Source organism: Mustela erminea, chromosome 5, assembly GCF_009829155.1.
Source record: "Mustela erminea isolate mMusErm1 chromosome 5, mMusErm1.Pri, whole genome shotgun sequence".
NCBI classification, from domain to species: Eukaryota; Metazoa; Chordata; class Mammalia; order Carnivora; family Mustelidae; genus Mustela; species Mustela erminea.
The window spans coordinates 26,176,544-26,190,408 of record NC_045618.1 but is presented as its reverse complement, the minus strand read 5'-3'; the positions used below and the strand labels follow the sequence as shown (position 1 = coordinate 26,190,408).

The 13,865-nt window shown below is 40.9% G+C and overlaps 1 protein-coding gene across 6 annotated transcripts in view; it reads right to left on the bottom strand.

Annotated features, from left to right (window-relative positions):
• The window catches only part of GABRA5 (gamma-aminobutyric acid type A receptor subunit alpha5), an 88,781-nt gene that overhangs the window by 13,956 nt on the left and 60,960 nt on the right, over window positions 1-13,865 (bottom strand). The window lies entirely within an intron of this gene.

Here is a 13,865-nt window from a genome sequence, read left to right as displayed (position 1 = left end):
CAGCAAACACACTACATTCTGGCTTATAGAACTCTAAGAAAATAAAGATATTATTTTCTTTTTTTTTTCTTTTCCCAAGCTTTATTGAGATATGAATGACATGGAGCAGTATGTAAGCTCGAGGTATACAATGTAAAGATTTGATATATGTATGAATTGTGAAACAATTATCATGATAAAATTAGTTACATATGTATGGCTTTAAACTGCTAAGTGTGTGATAACTCGTCATAGAGCAATAGAAAACTAGGACAGGTAGATGAGGAACAGAGAAGGGAAGAGGGAGACAAATACACATAAAACATGTAACAGGTTTGTTAATGCTATAGAGAACTACAAGCTATGAAAAGGGAGGAGGCATAATTTTAAATGGCGTTGTCTGCGAAGGCCTAATTTAGGAGACCCAAGAAGTGTGCAGGAGCTGGCTACGTGGCTGTCAGGAGGAAGAGCATCCAAGGAATGGATGCTGCAAAGGTCCTGCTGCAATACCTGGAGAAAAGCCAGGCAGGGGGCGGAGGAAAAGACCAGATAAAACAGTGCTTTGGGCCACCTGCGTGGCTCAGTTGGTCTGCCTTTGGCTCAGATCATGATCCAGGGTCCGGGACTGGGTCTGGCATTGGGCTCCCTGCTCAGCAGGGAGCCTGCTTCTTCCTCTGCCTGCCACTCTCCCCTGCTTATGTTTCTCTCTCTCTCTCTCTCTCTCTCTCTCCCTGGAAAATAAATAAATCTTTTTAAAAAACAGTGCCTCAAGACCATTTTTAGGCCTTTGACTTTTGCTCTGAGCTAGTCAGAAGACACAGACATATTCTAACATGCTTTAAAAGGATCCATCTGGCTTAACTAATTAGTTGAGCCAAATGTTACTAAGATTCTATAACTTTAAACTGTAGGTTCTAACAATATAATTTTTATTTAATTTTAAGCATAAGGTGAAAGAAGAAACTGTAATGAACCACTGTTATTTAATGTAGTGTTGAAAGTCCTAGCTACAGCAATCAGACAACAAAAAGAAATACAAGACCTCCAAAGCAGCAAGGAAGGAGTAAAACTTGTATACTCTATATACAAGACATGATACTCTATATAGAATATCTGAAAGACTCCACCAAAAAACTGCTAGGGCTGATGATTTGAATTCAGTAAAGTCACGGGATACAAAATCAATGTACAGAAATCTGTGGCATCTCTATATCCAACAGTGAAGCAGCAGAAAGAGAAATTAAGAAATAAAGACATCTCATATTATAGACATTTTTATTTTACTTTTGTCCTTGAAAATATCAAATATTGAGGGATGTGGAATTCATGATGATTTTGGTTAACTTTGTCATAAATTTTATACTCTTCATTATGCTTAACTAGAGTCAGTTGGATGGCACCTGAATGTATATTTATTTCTAGAATTTTTTCTTACATTCCTTAATAGAAAATAATGAACAATTTATAACTTTCATAAAATTTTTACACTTTCCATAAAACTTGATGAACATTTAGTGAATAAACTTGTTAATTTATCTAGAGATTAAAAAAATAATAAAAGGATCCATCTGGCTGAGATGGGAGAGTAGAACAGAGGTGGGAACCAGACAAATGGGAGACTGCCTATGACAATATTAAAATAATCTAGGTGGAAGATGATAGTGGTGGGCAAGGGTACAAAGAGGAGAAATTTGGGATCCATGTTAAAGGAAAGGGTCGTCCAGGTGCTAACAAATCATGTGAGCTGGGAGAGGGAGAAGGTGGCCAGTCTGGGCGTCTGGACAGGTCATTTGCATGTGGGAGGATGGCAGAGATTCTGGAAGGACATGGCATCCAGTGAAAGGGGAGCAATGCAGGTGCCTACATGTCAGACTTGAGGCCTTTGAGGGCTTTCCTTGGGGATGCTGAGTGGACAGTTGTACAAGTTAGATCATGGGAATTGTCCCGGATGGATGTGACTTCTCCCATCACCAGGATATGGATGTCAGCTGAAGCACAGGCTGGTGAGATCACCTGAGGGGTGCTGGTGGAGAAAAAGAAAGGGTGGGGCATGCCTTCCTAGGGTGCTGCAGGGTCTGGAGTCTGAGAAGCTGAGGGTAGAACAGCAAAGCCACTGGAACAGCAGGCACTGCCGTGGGAGGGCACAGGGAATGTCCTGTCCGGGAGGCCTGTATCACCGGCTTCAGTTGATGGCTCAGGAGTGGCCCCAGGACCTAGAAGAATCTGGCCACCTCAGCAAGAGCAGCTGGCTCCGAGGAACTGACGGGCTTATTTGTTCCAGCTGTCTCTTGAGGTCTCTGGAAGTAAACCAACACACTTGTCCCATCATCAAGTCCATGGGTATGAACAGATGCCACACCCAACCACTCTGACACCTTTTGAACAAAGCTGTATGCTTTGCTCCCAGCTACTTAAACGTGAGAATGACCCTCACTCTAGGGTGAAGGGAACCATGCACCCTCCCAGGTGAAGAATCCGTAGATGTCTCAGGAGACGAGGAAAGAGCTGCAGAGAGGTCTGCTGCTGCGGCTGGCAGGGGAGGCCTCCCTAAGTAGGACAGCATGCCCTGCAATTTTCCACCAGGAGGGGCTAGCTCACTGCACCGTGAAGGACCCCTGCAGCTGTAAGGCTAAACCAGCAAAACTATCCACTTAGATCAGAGATCTTAACAGATAGAAGCCAGGAGAATGGTCTCTGGAATGACCAAGAGTTCTACTTTATAAAAAGTGCAGATGTTTCTTTGCTAATGTAGATCACTACCTTTATTCTTCATTTATGTGCCGTACAGTACCTATAACAGTTCAAAAATAATGAAATCAGCATGTATGGTGAAACACTGAGCTTAATATAGAGGAAAGCCCCAGAAGCTTCAAGACCCTCTGTGCATGACTCACTGTAAGCTCCCCCCTCCCTACAAGGTGGTAACTGAATTTTATGATAATCACTGCATTGTTTGCTTTGTAGTTTTACTTCCCGGCCAGAAGTCATTAAACGAAGCTTCCCCCCGCCACACACACACTTTTTTTTTCCCCCCGGCTTTGCTATGTTTTCTTTGTGAAATTATTTTTCATATTCTGCTTTACATGTTCATGTTATTATTCATTTGATTCATGTTTCCTTTATATATTCTGATACATTTTGTTCTATGTTACACAGATCTTCACATTTGTGGCTATTTCACTGTATCATTGGCTTTTATTTTCTTTTTTGAAAAAACATTAATTTTAGTCTAATTTATCCATCTTTTCATCTCTCCGCATCTTATTTCAGAGGCTCTCCCTGTTCTGAGGTCACACTATATATTACATGTGCATAATCAAAGTTTTAATGCATTGTCCTTCACCCTTAGGGCGTTAATCACCAGGAGTTGATTGTATTTAAGGTATCCAATGGCATTTTCTCCATGTGGTTTTCTGTGTTGCCACTGACTTCATTCAAGCCATCCCTCCAACCTGCTCATCTGCAGATTTTGCTCCACCAAGTCAGGTTTCTGTCATCCAGGGGTCTTCTCTCTGCTGGATCTTCTGCTCTGCTCCCTTTTCCTGTCCTGTTCGGAAGATGCCAAGAGCTGGAAGGGTCAGGTCCCCATCTTTTCTTCTTCAGGAGGCCCCAGCTATTGTTGGTCCTATGCTCACCCAGAAGCATGTCGGAATCAACTTTCCTAAAAATACTCGGATGAGATTTATATTGGAACTAAACCGGATATGTATTATTATAGATTATACCGGGGAAGACATGACATCTTCTGGTATCAGGTCTTTTTCATCATGGACATGAAGTATCTCTCCACATATTTAGGTCTCCGTAGTGAAAGTGACTGACAATAAGCTTTTTTGATTGTAATATAAGCACCTGATTTTTAAAAAAGATTTTATCTATTTATTTGATAAGAGAGAGACAGCGAGAGAAAGAACACAAGCAGGGGGAGTGGAAGAGGGAGAAACAGGCTTCCTGCTGAGCGGGGAGCCCAATGCTGGGCTCAGTCCCAGGACCCTGGGCAGATGCTTAATGACTGAGCCACCCAGGAGCCCCTACAAGCACCTGATGTTAAGCTTTTGATTTTGGAGGCAGTCCCTTCAAAGACATCCCTCTTGATCACACTGCCAGCTACACAACTAAATAAAGAGCAAGGCCGCCCCACCCATGAGGTTCCCCTTTTAGAAAGCCTCGGGTGACCTAGATAGCTGGCCACTGGAGTCACCCACTTTTCCTTTCCTGTGCCCTAATTCTTGCTCTTATGTTTTAAATTTGGCAGTAATAAAGAGTGAAGCTGCCAAACCCTTATCACCCCAACCTAGTCCCCAGTAAAAAGACCCTAGGTCTGTGCTCTCTCTTTCCCCTTCTCTACCTGTGGTCCCGGGCATGCAGGTGAATAATACATGTTTTTTTCAAAGTTCCCTAATGGTTGTTGCTGAGGTGCATCTTGCAATCATCACGAGAAACACAGGGTTGATCCCACCAGGGCACTGGCTCCGCTCAGAGAAACATCACTACGAATAATATGGCCAGGCAAGTGCCCAACATTCCTAGCTGACAGCATCACTATTGATAAGATGGGAAGTACCTAAAAGAGTACCTAAAAGGAAATATTTTTCAATAAAGTATACTATTCTCTATCTTTTGCTAGATTTTCTCCCCGTAGATATGTGATACTTAGTCTTTTCCAATAACCAGTGCTCCCTATCCCTGAGCAAAGGTCTAATGATAGGCCAACTTGTCAGAAAGTTGCTAAGCAAGGTTGGGGCAGAACCATGAGAATTATTGATATAATTCTGAGATTTATCTGTATATAAATGATATGAAATGGAAGTAAATAGTCTGTTAAAGCAACTGATGAAAAATGGATCTAGATTTAACTCACATTGCAGGTATATGTTGAGTGGTATTCTTTTGTCTTGTCTTTAACATGACCTTCTGTTTTTAAGTTTTAAGTAATATAGAAGTGTATTTTTCACATGGAAGCTTTGGAGTTCCCCTGACACAAGTGCTTCTGCTGTAATTTCCCTTCTCTGCTGAGGAGATGGGTGGCTCTGGGCACTGAGAATGTATATAGGGGCTGATGATGCCCTGTCCCTTAGCAAGCTGGTTTCCAAATGTCTAGTCATAGACACTGGGCATATGCCAAGACTGTGAAGATGCCCTGAGTTCCATATAAATTAACAGTGAGATTTTATCTCCTTCCTACTATGTAAATGCTATAGGACCCTGACTATTAAGAGCTATGGCACTCAGACATGGACTTGAACAGAGCACCCTGCTGGATTCTTGCCAAGGCTGTGAGTGTGGAGCAGACAGTAGACGGTGATGAGATAGGATCCCTTGGCTTCTTACTGTCCCCAGAGTGACTCAGGCAGCTTCCATTTCTATTGTCCTTACACCTGCCCTATATCTTATCCCCAGCTCATCTGTCTCATACTGGGAAGCTGTCTCCCCCCCCCCACCCCCCCACCCCCCGTGGCTATATTTCCAGAGAGGAGGGCTGCAGATGTCCCATTAATACCTCTTCATTCTATCTCCCAATCCACAAGGGAGTTGTGAATCTTAACTCTGGTCAAGAGAAGGGTCTCCCTACCCTCTACCCCCAACCCTTGGGGGTATGAGTAGGTTGGAAAATGTGAATCCAGAAGCTCATAAGCAAGTTCAAACCCCAGGGTAACAGGTCAGAGTCATCAGGATCTGTTCTGAGAGTTAAGAACATCTAGGAACACAGATGGTATCTACAAAGAGTGCGGAAAACAGGAAACAATGTTTCCCTCGTGGAGTTGTCTACTTGGTGCCTGATCTGCTCAAGAGAGAAGGGAAAGGAAGCATAGAACATATGAGAGTCAGGAGAGAAAGGACATCAGGACACATGGAGCATTCTGGAAAGTGGACAGAGGTCTAGGGGGCACAAGTCCCCTCTGGTGGCCTGGAGGGAGGCTGAGTGAGGAAGTGAGGATGCAGATGTGAGTCCTGGGGTGGTGGAGCCATGGAGGTAGGTGTGGAGACTGGAGCAGGCCTATGGAAGGCACAGACCCCCACCCCATCTGCTCTCCTAACTGCAGTGCTGGACATCAATTTCTGTGGGGAGATTGGAGATGGCACACAGTTACAGATGGCTCTACTTGGGCCCTGAGGCTAAGCATGTTGACCAGGGAGGTCTGTGCTGCAGGGATCAGTGGCTGGGGACAAGGCTGGTTTTGATACCTGCAGACTTGCTGGACACACAAGCCTCTTTCTCCATTGTTGGTGTGTATGTGGGGAGGATGAGGGGTCTATAATAGTTATCTTATAAGAACACAATAATAATTGTAACCAGATAAAAGTTACTTAAAATTTACTTAAAACTTTAAAAAATTACTTAAAATTTAAAATTTACTTAAAATAAAAATAAAAATCATTTAAAATTAAATTTTATTTGAAATTTACTTAAAATTTAAAAGTTACTTAAAATCACAAAGTGATATATGAGTGTCACAATAGATACTAATAATTCACATCATCTTACTTTTCAAATTGTTAGTAAGTATCAAATGTGGTATTGATAACGTTAATTGCATTTACAGTAACAACAACAAGAGGCAGTATGACCTCTGGCATGACAGTGCAGCACTGGTGAGTTCTGCTCTCTTCCTTGAACTAAGGGTGGAATAAATGATCAGTCCTGTGCATTTCACCTTGGGTATTTAGTAGCACTCACTTCTTCTCTTTGTGTCAGCTGTGTGGCATTCAATCTCTTAGCCAGACACAACAGCAAATGAGGCAATCAGGTTTGTTCTGTTATCATCTGTCATGATTTAGAGCTCCAGAAACACAGTGCTCACCTCCTGTTGACCATATATCAGCAGAGCAAGGCAGGAAGGTCTGAAATTTTTTCACTCTTAACTGACTGGGGAATTCATCATAGTTGCCTGAGTGGCTCCTTCTCCTGGGTTGACACTTTCTGTTTTCCTAAGGTCTAGCTTTACAAATACTGATGAGGAGGTAGTGATGTCATGATTAATCCTTATTTACAAGGTCTTTCAAAAGCAATGAGTGTTCGCCAAACTGTGAGAGAAATATGGTGACACAACTCTGAACTTCAACAACCAGCATGAACTTTAAGCCTCTATTTTCCCATCTGTAGATTGGGGGAAATAACTCTTATCTCCCAGGGGTACTGTGAGGACAAAGTATATTCATCAATGTCAAATATTTAACATATGCCTGACAAAGTAGGTGCTTAATAAATATTAGGAATGTACCCATATAGTGGGAAGGATTCTTGGTGTGTGTCAGATTCAGCTCTATGAAAAGATCTTTCTACCTGAATTCACTTTCTGTCAATCAAAAGGAAACCCAATGTGTGAAGCAAACCTAATGTGCTTAGCCTTATCTGCCAGGCTACATGGGGCACCTGGGAACCCAGGAACTGCCAATAACCAGGTAGGAAATTGTTTTACTCTGTGCATTCATTGCCTATGATGATAGAAGAAATATTGATTAGGCTGTACCCAAAAAGCAGAATTTGGCAATCTAGACATACAGAATTTAACTTCTCTGACAGCCATGTCCTCAGCCTTCCTCTCTTCTCTGAAATGGAAGATGGGAATGAACAGAATAACTGCCTCAGAAAATCTCATTACCCATCACCTGGGGGACCTTCTGCAGGATCCTCAACCTCCCTAAACCTCAGTATTCTGAGCTGAGGTCCAAGTCAACACCGGACCTACCGACTGCAATCTAGATCACAAACTTTGTAAGATATGAATGTATGCACATACATTATCTCTAACAACCTACTAGATACCCAGTATCCCTGCTTCCGAGTCACCAGGTAAAAGTTAAAAGAGGGGCTTTGCCAGGCTTTTTTCCTTGCCTAGAACCAACTGAGACATAAGGACAGCTATCTACAGGTGGAGATGGACAGATAATACTTCTGCCCTATTACCAAAGGAATTCCAGAGGAAGGTTGAGATTTGCCAGCCAAATGGCCCATAACCACTCCACAGTCCAGTCCGTAAAATTACAGTCAATGGCTTGACTGGTCTGACAGAAAGAGAGTCAAAAAACTGCACTCTCCATGTTCTTGGATTTAAATGGGAACAAATCAGGAAAGAGGGACTAAGGACTATCAGCCACCCAGCAGAAAAGACCCTCTTCTTTTGGGAAGGAGTGAGGAGCAGAGCAGAAGGCTAGAGGTAACAGGAAAAAATCCCTTCATGTAGTTTCCCACTATCTCATAAACCAACCAGCTTTTCTAAACCTTGAAACGGGTAGTCTCTTCTAATTACTTTCAATGTCCTCACAGAAAATAGATTTCCTGTGTTACAATGTCCTAAAATCGTAATGTCGTCCTTGATCCTTCGAGCCTTCATATCCACTTGTCCCATCTGGCCACCACCCTGCTCTCAACTCTCCGCATTTCTATTGCTTCAGGCTAATTCCTAGCTCTGGGTGTCACCTCCCTAATAGTGAGTCCGGCACATTCTCCCCTTGCTCCACAAACGTCTCCCAGTCTGACTACTATTTTCATACTTTCACATTTGAGTCGTTAAGGCCATCCCGTCATTTCCCCAGAGGAGGTGTTCATCCCCTCCACTAATCAACCCCTAGTCCTTTGTGCTTTGCCCTTATCTTGGTTATGCCTTCTACTCAAATCCTTCCAGGTTAAAGTGTCATCCCCATGATGAGTTTCCCTGTCTGAATTCCAGCTGGCTTTCAGCTGTACAATGGTATTTAATCTTATTATACAATTGTCCTTCAGTTCACTGGGAGCAGAGCACTACTCATGCTTCTGTAATTCTTAACTGCACCCAGCAGAAGGAAGAACACAGCCAGTGTATCTGTAACCAAGGCTTACTAGTGCATCTAAACTCAGACACAACACAGACAGAACTTCAATGTGCTTCAAGACCTCACAGACTATCGTACCCTCATTAGATACTCTGAAATCTGTGTTCTACATCACCCACACTCATGCTGAGTCGTTACATGCTGGGAATGATGAATGCAGCTAATAGTGTCATAATTCCACATGTTTGAATGAACTAATAGCTCACTACAGGGAGATTTACCCTGATTTTGTGAAATTCTCTCCACTGGATGTTTACCAAAGAGGCATCTGTATCTAATTTAGCATATATTTTCATGAATCCAGATGTTGTCTCATGACTTAATCTACTATTTAATGCATCATTCCGCAAATAAAATGAACAAAAAAAATTAAGTTTTTTTTTTTCTTTTATAAAAGTCTTGATTTAAGCATTCACTTCCAAATATAAGCCATGCCATTATCTTCTCGGGATTTCCTTATGGACTAGAAAACATCCCTCTGTAAAGTAGGGCTAATTTCAACATTTGTTTCAATTCTTGAGAGTAGAGATAGCAATAACAGAAATGTCTGTTAATTCAGTTCTGCATTAGAGAAGCCAGAGCATGTGGCTCATTAGAATAATGACACCTATTTGCATTCCTTTGTCTCCTAATAGCAGAGAACTGTTAGATTGGGTAATTTGAAACTCATTATACTATCACATTTAGCCTCTGCATCATGCTTAGATGCCCATGGTATAAGTGAACTACTTGGCCAAGCAGCTATTTTTAGTAAATCAAAAAAGATGAAAGATAAGTAAGAAAAAAAACTTAAATAACATTTCTTCTCTTAAAATTATTTTGCCCTGTGCTGAAACCATATAAGCTGAAGAAAGGTGAAATTTCTGCAGTTTTCTAGCCCTTGGACAACTGTATATAAACATGATGTATTAAGAAAATCAAAATCCTTCTGGGGTAACTGGGTGGCTCAGTTGGTTAAGCATCTCCCTTTGGCTCAGGTCATGGTCCTGGGGTCCTGGGATCAAGCCCCACATCATGTTCTCTGGTGGGTGAGGAGGCTTCTTCTCCTTCTCCCTGCCACTACCTCATGCTCTCTCTCGCTATCTCTCCCTCAGATAAATAAAATCTTTTAAAAAATCCTTCTAATTGCTTTGTATATTGTAGTAATGATATTGACATCAGATATAAAGATACAAGCAGCATCTAAAACCAATCTTCAAAATACCAGGCAGATAAAAAAGAAATTTAGCATGAAAGTTCAAAATCTCTACTGAATTCAAGAAGTGTTTATATTGATTTTAGGTTTTCTACTGAGTTCAAATTATATGTGTATACACACACACATACACATATACATACACCAATTGATCTCATTTGGTGCGACTGATTGTAGAAGTGATGAGATCCTATCAGATGTGTATTTTATCTTTGAATGTAATAAATGACTTAACTGCAGCTGGTTGGCTGTTGAATATGAGAAAATTTAGTGAAGAAGGATTTAGAGGGTCATATATTTTCTTTCACAAAAATTGCTTTTGTGCTGTCTGGCCTGCATATCATTGTCATTATATTTAAACATCACACGATCTTGAATTTATTTGATTAATGATGAAAAAGCTGACAATTTCACTTTCAGTGTTTTGCCTTTGATCAGATCAAGAGCATAATTTTCATATGCAAAGAGGGTATAATTTTAAGTCATACAACTCATTTTCCTCTTGGGGACATGCACAATTCATTTCCTTTCAGGGACATGAATCAGGGATTCCCAAATAAGATGCCGTAGGGATCTTTTGAAGTCTTGTCAAGCACTGGTGTGCACAGCTACCCCAAGACAACAAATGACTTAAATAAATCCTCCTGAAAGCTTCCTTCCCTTATACTGCTTCCCCTCAATAAATATATGTTTAATTTTTCCATGGCATTGAAGGTTCATAGTTGGAAAAAATATATATATTATTTCCATCCAACCTAAACTTTTGGCTCATCACACACAGTCCCCTCTCCTAATTCCAAACATCTCTTTGAGATGAGAGAAGCAATACAAAAGGAAACCCCTGGAGTCAAACGAAATTCTCCTGCCAGTGTTTGTTAATCAGGTAATAGCTATTAGCTCTGGACACCATGTAAAAGAGAAGTAACTCCTTGAAGGCCCTAGAGAGTGAACAAACAGGAAGAAACTGGAGGGAGTTGCCACTTGGAAGAAGGGAATGCCTTTTTAGTTAAAAAGCTTTGAGTCAGAGCTGTGAGGTGACTAAAGCTTATGGGTTGGTCTTACGGGTTTCAAGAACCTAAAAGAGTCTAGAGCTATCAAAATAATGCATCTGAAAAATGCAGTGTAAAATCCTAGAAAGAAAAAGAGCTACAGAGGAGCCCCAAACTTGATGTAATGGATGTATGTGAACTCTACACTATCAACACTTATCCCTGAATTATGCATTCCTGGATAATCCTGTCAGCCCAACTAAGGTAGAGGAACCACCTGACAATGTCAGCTGTTGCCTACTGCACCAAAGACAGAGTTTGGAGTTTTCCTTTGATCAAGTTAATTAGCTAAAAAGAAAGTGATACTCTAAGTTTAATAGAATCCAGTCTCTTCAATATAACACTGAAATATCCAGGAATTAATTCAAAATATTAAATGTAAAAGAAACAGGAAAAAAACAGACCCACACTTAAGAGAAAAAAATGATCAATGTGGAATGACCCCAAGAGGATTTAATCCTGGATTTAGCACACAAGGATTTTAAAGCAGCTTAAATGGTTATGCTTAAGAGTGTAAAGGGAAAAAAACGTAATGTTCTGTAATGAAAAACCAAGAGTAAGTTGAGCAGAGACATTGAAACTATTTAAAAGAACCATATACAAATTCTAAAACTGACAAAGATATTAAATAAAAAATTTACTGTATGAATTAAGCAGTATATTGAAGATGACATAAAAGTCAGTGAACTTAGGGGAGCCTGGATTGCTCAGTTGGTTACACATCTGCTTTCAGCTCAGGTGGTGATCTGATCTCAGAGTCCTGGGATTGAGACCTGCATCAGGCTCCCTGCTCAGCAGGGAGTCTGCCTCCCCCTCTGCATCTTCCCGCTCTTATTCTCTCTCTTGTGCTCTCTGTCTCATAAAAAATAAATAAATAAAAATCTTTCTTTAAAAAGTTCGTGAACTTGAAGACAGTCTGATGTAAATTATTCAATATAAAGAATACAGGAAGAAAACAATTCTTTAAAAAATTAATATAATTAAAACTCCAGATGGAAAAAAAGAGGATGAAACAGAAAAATATTTGAAGGAAGAGTGGTCTCTGTCCATCAAATTCCTCAAATTTGATGAAAGACCAATTTATATATTCAAGGTTTAACAAACTCTAGGAAGTATCAATAAAAATAAAAACACATATAAGGGGACTTCTGCTTCCAGGAAAATGGAGATGTATTTTTCCCTATTCTCCCCATTAAATACAGCTAGAAAACCTGGACATGATATAAAATATAGGAAGAATCTGTAGAAAGAATAAGCAGACAAGTCTTGGGGTCTTGGTACCCAAGAGATGACCCAATAGTGAGTTCTATGGTTTTATTCTTACCTCATACATCTCAGACAGGAGCCCAAGAAGCTTAGCAACCCAGAAACACATAAGGCATAAACAAAGTACAGTAACACTGCCACCATAAGCCTGTACTCTCTCTAGCCCAAAGACCAGGAAAGGGTCAGCATATCAAGACAGAAAACTTTTAGACAGTAACTAGAGAAGTCCAGTCAAACACCACAGAAGAATTGCAGTTCTGCTGACCAAGAAGAAAGTGAAGGTCCCAGACTTCTAGTCTCACCAGATTCCCAACTCACCAACGTAGTGGCATCAGAGAAAAGGGAACTAGCACCATCACTCCGATGAGGCAGTAATGACACCCATTCCTTATAGTGTGCTGGCAACCATGTGGGGAGCCCGGAGGTCCACATTAATCCAGCAGTAGCAGGTCCCTCCTGCTCCTTGCTGGAGCTGTTTCAGTAGAGAATTAGTAAAAATTGAGAATTCTGCTACTGCACAATGCTAGTGAAGCACTCTACCTCATCTGGTATCTGAGGAGGTCCGGTATGCAGCTGGAAATCCTGCACCTGCCCAGCAAGAATAAAGAGCCCCATACACCCTGTGTCATGGGTGTTGAGTGGAGAACCTGGACTTCTACCCACTCCTGGCAGTAATGAGGCTATGCTGCAACCTTCCCTGCTAGAGCAGGGTTAAAAAAAAAAAAAAAAAGCCAACTAAAACAGGAGACTTGAATGAGTCTCATAACACAACACACAAAATGTCCAGGTTCCAACAGAAAATTATTTATCATACCAACAACTAGGAAGATCAAACTGAATTTTAAAAAAATCAATACATACCAAAACAAACATGAGAGATACTAGGATTACCTGACAAATAATTTTTGAAGCAGCCATAATAAAATGCTGCAATGACCAATTCAAAATATGCTTGAAACAAATGAGAAACTATAAGGTCTCTGTAAAGAAAAAGAAGAGATAAGGAAAGACCAAACAGATGTTTTATAAGTTATGTTGGTCTGCTTGGGCTACCATGACAAAACAGCATAGTCTGGGTGGTTAAATTAGCAAGATTTATTTCTCACAGATCTGGAGATTGGGAAGTCCAAGACCAAAGTGCCAGCAAATTTGTTTCCGGTGAGAGTTCTCTTCCTGGCTTGCAAATGGCTGCCTTTCTGCCATGTGTTGATGTGGCTTTTCCTCATTGCATGTGTTTGCAGAAAAAGAAAGATTTCTCTCTCTTCCTCTTCTTCTAAGGGCACCGATCCTATTGGATTAGGGTTCCACCCTTATGACTTCCTTAATCTTAATATCTGTCTGTGTTACGTGTCTGTCATTTAATTGTGCTCTGTCTCCAAACACAGTAACATTGTGGATTAGGGTTTCAACATTGTAATGTGTGGGGGAGACACAATTCAGAACATAGCACTTTGACACTGCCCCCCTCAAATTCATGTCTTTCTTGCATGCAGAATATATCCATTCCACCTAAATAGCATCAAAATCTAAACTAATAACAGCATCAGCCCCAATATCTAAAG